Source organism: Triticum aestivum, chromosome 1D (genome assembly GCF_018294505.1).
Source record: "Triticum aestivum cultivar Chinese Spring chromosome 1D, IWGSC CS RefSeq v2.1, whole genome shotgun sequence".
In the NCBI taxonomy this organism is placed as follows: domain Eukaryota; kingdom Viridiplantae; phylum Streptophyta; class Magnoliopsida; order Poales; family Poaceae; genus Triticum; species Triticum aestivum.
Window position 1 is genome coordinate 209,276,877 of NC_057796.1, and position 5,957 is coordinate 209,282,833.

Genomic DNA, 5,957 nt, shown 5'->3' on the forward strand with positions numbered 1-5,957 from the left:
ATAAGTCTTCAATACATCAAAATCACTAAGGGGCACTAGATGCACTTACATCCCGCCATCTAGAAGCGGCGTGAGAGAAAGATTGAGACTGCATAGTGAGGACGTGCACTCAAAGTAATCTACGAAGTGTAGACAATGGTCAGTTTCTCTGTTGTGATTCAATGCCAGAGCATGGCCAGAGATTGATCCCCCGACTCTCAGCTGCTGCCTAGCAATGTGGTCACTGACGGCCATAGTCATCTACTATATCTATCTATCTATCTATCTACTACCCCTATACTAGTAAGCGTGCAGGTGCAAATGCACGTCTCAACTAATAAACATATGTAAGAATTAACATACCCAGAAAGATATTTTGATTGCACTAAAAAGTACTATTATAAATCAAGAAGACACTTTAATGTATCATCAACTCATCGTATGCATAGAGCCAAAAAATTATAGCAGTATTTCCTAATAAAGCTGATAAATTCTCTTAAACATCTGAAATGTTGTGTGCAGCTTCACTGTTGATGTAGTTGAGTGGGTGCACCAAAAATTGCTTCCTTATCTGGTCACCATCCTGAATGAAAATAGTAAGTCAAACTAAGTTTTTGCATAGTAGAAGATAAAATCATGAAATAATGAATATTGACCCTGCAAATTGGTTGATTTAGTTCCTTCGCATTCCATGAGTGCAATAAACTAAAAGCAAAATAATCAGACCAGTTCTTGTAGATATATGCATTATCATTATCTTGAGCATTAGAAAAACTAAATAAGATGCTTTAGTGGTTTGAAAGGTAATCAGTTGTCTGTGTTTTTTACACGAGCTGGTAATCGACGACGGCAGAAGAAAAAAAGACACCATCCCATTCAGGATTTGCTACTTGGGGTGTGGTTTAGGTATAATGAGATGCACATCTTTCAGAGTTGGAACTCGGCGGGCATCAACTCCCTTGCGCATCATACTAAACACGAGCAAGAAACTTAAGCATGAGAGAAGAGAGGAAAGAATTCAGACAAGTTGATTTAATTTGGAAAGGCTTATGCACCACATTGATGCTATAAACTCCATATACCAAGCATCATGTTGAAACCACAGTGAGTACTTACAAAAGCTTAACATTAGAACATTGTACGCAATATCCCATTGATGTCACAATCAGTATAATGAAACAAAAAATCACATCTAATCCCATAAAAGATTACATTTGCTACGTGCAATGTCTGAACGGATAGCAGCATATGATTATTCAAGAGGGACATCACTTTGCTAAACAAAAATTGTAAGTGATACAGAAAAAATAAGTATATCACAAATATGAATGGAACTATGCTCCAACAAAAGTACAAAACGAATGAATCAAAAGCAAAGGCTGCTTATGAGCTTGTTCATTTAGATTGAAACTGGTAGCTAGTTCCTTACGTGCAGATGTATTCTCTTGAGAAACATGACGCCTTAAAAAATATACACGGGACACTTTAGATTGAACTCAACAACAAAAGTTTGTGTTCTATTAAGTGTCTGTACAGTTGTCCATTAACCTGAACATCATCAACCTAACTTGGAAACATAAAATTGTTACTGCCAGAGTTCATACTTCCATATATGTTGTGCCTCCTTTCGAATTCTCTACAATTGGGTACTCAAGATTGAAGCTGATTGTACCTCCAACCTTTACTGGGACAAAAAAAAAGACCATTTCACTGTCGAGAATTACAAGAGTGCTCAATTTCATCAACTATTCATTTCCCATATTCATTACTCTAGTAATGGTTACTTTGCTCCTAAACTAGCAGTACTCCCACTGTACATGTTTTGGATGTTTTTTGGCTTTCAAAATCGATTGCTGCTCGTGGTGTTATCAAATTTCCAAAAAAGCACCAGCTGCAATCAAGAATAGTACATTACCTATCCACTTTTTTAAAGGACATTACATATCCACTTAATCCACAACACACTCCTACAGAAATCAAGTCATTTTTTCCCTCTACTAATGTATACAGGAAGCATCATTTTTTCAGGTTTAGTCATGACTGCCTCTTTGCGAGGCAGGTAAGCCAGGAACCCGTCGGCTGCTCTGCTTCCACTGCTGGGGAGTGGTGAGGTGGAACACCGAATGAGGAGGGTAGCGAAGGAACCACTGTGAATTTTTAACATCATAAGATATTTATGTACTGCAAATATTCTGAAATTTGTACACCAGCCAGTATGCACTCTCTAGCAAGCAGCCAAATATTCTGAAATATGTACAACAGCCAGAATGGACAACAACCTATCTTCAGGTATAGCTAGCAACCAATGAACTATTTTATGAAAAACAATCAGTGAATATGATACGGCAATTGTTGCCTCTAAAACAAAATCACTAAGTTGTAGTTTACAAATTATGATGCTATACATGTCACCAATTGTCTACCTTCCTACGGCACTAACTTCTTACCAGTCGACACCGAAGCGCCACCCTCGTCGAAGGACCTATTTGAACTCTCAATTTACCAACAACGACCTTCTCAATTAAAACATGGTGCGCCCAAACTGCAGTGCAAAGGAAAATTTCAACCACTTTGCAAAAAGGTCGGAATAACTCTGGCCAAAATGATTCCAGTTGAAAAACGTGAATGCTGCTGAACTAACTTGTTTATTTGTAACCAATCTCACTTGTTTTAATACCAGAAAAAATTATGCATTTAATATAAAAAAATACACAACATATGCACAACCATACATTATCCACCCTAAATGAAGCTTAATTCCACAAAAGGATTATCTTCATCATTAGCATTAGAAAGGGGATAAAAATCTTACATGTAAAGCAACATCCTATGACAGAGTACACGCTAATGAATTATGTATTATTTAAACTTACTGACAGGACACAAAATAACTTGGTATGAATGTTCATGATATTCATTATGTGATCGAGTGGTGGAAAAAATGGTGGACGAAATGTTAATGGAATACCTTATGTGGACTTTGGAACTGCAATATGATACAGGCAACGAACAAGTATAGTAGATAAAAATTCTCCAGCTTCCATGGCACCGATATGGTCAAAATAATAACCATGTATTCCCTCGTGTGCATTAACAATAGCATCAATCTGGAAACTTACTGCATTGCTGTGGTGATTCGCAACGGAACCACATGTTTCTTCTTGCATCATGCAACATCAGTCTCTGCAAATCTAACATATCATCAGCTTACTAAGCATTTCCACAAGCATTTACCAAGCACCAATCAATAAATCATCAAATTGACGGAACAGTTTTAGCATCTTCACAAACATGCATCAAGCAACACAAAAACAAACAAGCAAGCAAATTCCTCCCAGCAAGGAACGCATGTTGACCTCAAAGATTTTACTGTTGTTTTAAGATTGAATTTGGGAGCACGCCCATGGAGCGGAGGTTGATGATAGCAGCCGCATCCTCCCATGGGAGGAGTGGGGCGGCGACGATGGATCACGCCTTGCCGGCGAAGTCCAAGGGAGGCGGCAGATCCCGCTGTGCAAGGGCGTCCTGCGGCTTCTGTACATGTTGCATCTGACACAACACAGGAGACGAACCTCCTAGCAAAAAGAGTAAATGGTCATTCAATAATTATGATATGCAGAGTATGAACATACCATTTGTGTGTGTGTGTGTGTTGGTTATGTTTCTCAAAGGTGTACATTCCTTGGATCCTAACGAAGCATGTGCCTCAGCTGTTAGTTGACCATTAACAATATTCAGAGCCTGAGCAGTTCGTTATGTCTTTAAATGGGGAACGATGCGTAGTCGTTCCTGGAACTTTGTCTGGATTACTCTTGCACATCCTTTAGGAAAAACAAAAATGTTAAAGAAAAATCAACAAAGTACAGAAAGAGGTGAAAAAGCATATATAATAATCAGACATTGGAACAGTATGTACAATGTGCGACTACAGAGTTCAGAGTAAGCAACATAAAGTGCAGGAGCCTCAACATAGATAGACAGATCGGAATCATCTTCCCATTATGTACATCTATCCCATTATGCAGTCCACCGCTGCAATACATATGTTTGCATCTGTTTTAACTATGGCACTCTATGAAGCAAGCCTAGAACTCACAGCAGCAGAAATTAGAAGGCAGTGGTATTGAACATGCGTACAATTAAACCAAAAATTGTCACTGCAACCAGGAAGAATGTGAGGGGAAAGCACCTACAGCATGGAGGACCGGCGGCGCCTGTGTCCGGGCGGTGCGTGGACACGGCGGCCCGAGCAGCTGGAGCGTGAGCTGGCGGTCCGGTCGGCGCGTGGACGGGGCGGCCCGGGCGCCTGGAGCTATGGCGCCGCGGTCCGCCTGGAGTATGGACGGGGCGGCCTGGGAGCCTCGAGCGTGGGCGACGCGGTCTGCCTGGAGCGTGGACGGGGCGGCCCGGGCGCCTCGAGCGTGGGCGCGGTGGACCGGGTGCCTGGAGCATTGGCGGCGGTCCGGCGGCGCGTGCAGATAGAGGCAGGCGGTGGCTGGGGGAGGGAAGAGGTGGGGCGATGAGTGGGGCGGTGGGCAATGAAAAACGGCCCCGAGGCCGTGGTCGCGAGAAAGCGGAGGGCAGCGACATGTTGGTGAGGATGTTAAACTAGCCATAGTGAGAGTAATTTCAGCGGTAATTTTAAATCCAACTCAGCAAATTTGTCTATGTGGCAATGAGTTAATAAAGAGAGAGGTAGTTCTAGTAACTTAGCTAGTTACTGTAACATCACACATATCAAGGCAAGATGAGTCTATAGCATAATAAATGAAGTGTTGCATGTTACTACACATATGTTACTTCCCACTATAGAGGTAGTAACATAGAGTAGTAACATACTCATGTTACTACTCTATGTTACTACTCATTGTGGCTAGTCTTAACCCAATGGCATGGTGGGTAATTAATTAGGGTAATGGCAGGGTGGGTAATTAAAGCATAAAACACATTTAGTACGCTGACGGAATGTAGACCATCAGATTGCAGGTTTCGATGAATAGAATGATTTGGTTCTCCGCCCTCTCGTGCTATTATACTGGTATAATATAATATAACATAATATAGTATAGTAATAGATAATAGATAATAGATATATTGATAAGTTTTGCAATACATAATCTATTCTAGAACAAGTTCTTCATACTATGTCCGCCTGCTGTTTAGTTCATGAAATTTCAGAAACAATATGTCTCTCATTTGCAAAAAAAAATGTATAAAATGTTTGAAACTCCATTTAGATTCATGGAAAAACATTCCCATATATGGGTAAAATAATTGGGGCATCCCAAGCCAGGACCGTGTTCTCTTGGGGACATGGCCGTATTTGCGCTTAAAAGAGACATAAACATCCTGTAGTAGCTTCACATTCTCTCCAAAAGGTTACTCTCTGAATAAGACCCAAAAACACTACTATCTGAACCCATTTTTGTCGAAAACAACCTCTCTTAACATCGTAGTTAGTGCAAAAAAAAACCTTCAAATCCCCGCACAAAGATGATAGATAAAGATAAAAACAATTAGAATGTGCAATACATAATCTGTGCTCTCCCAACTAGAGCAGTATAGTTTTAACAAAAAAAGTAATCATATAATGAACAAAAGAACTCAGCGACACAAGTTTTTAGGTGGATATTTGATGGGGAAAAAGGATGAAAAGATCTGTTATTATTGTGGAGATTTTGCATAAAACCCCTTCAAAAAATTAACAAAAGTGCAATTGAGTGCAAAAACTGCCCTGTACGTTCCTACATAAAATAGTGTTAAGTTGTTTTCTAAACAGCTATTATACAATAATCATGATTTAAAAAATAGTTGACAAAAAATAAAAACATATGACAATGGTTAAAAACCAATTTGAGAAAAGGATCCCAATTGTGAGTTGGTGTTTACTAGCAAAAATGTGGCACCCACAAACTAAAAGAGTCCTAATTTTAAGTTTAGGGTTGCAAGTCAACCCTTGACTCCCATAAAACATACAC

At 39.9% G+C, this 5,957-nt stretch overlaps 1 long non-coding RNA gene across 5 annotated transcripts; it reads right to left on the reverse strand.

The window, feature by feature from the left end:
- Positions 1–1,444: 1,444 nt before the first annotated feature.
- Positions 1,445–4,539, reverse strand: LOC123181027 (uncharacterized). Of its 5 annotated transcripts, none has more exons than XR_006491447.1 (3): positions 4,173–4,539; positions 2,427–3,800; positions 1,445–2,126 (listed from the first exon to the last, which is right to left on the reverse strand). It is a non-coding gene; the product is annotated as an uncharacterized lncRNA (long non-coding RNA). The 5 variants fall into 5 exon arrangements; XR_006491450.1 differs by having other exon boundaries at positions 2,427–2,521; positions 2,948–4,539; XR_006491448.1 differs by having other exon boundaries at positions 1,445–1,658; positions 2,427–4,539.
- Positions 4,540–5,957: the final 1,418 nt, after the last annotated feature.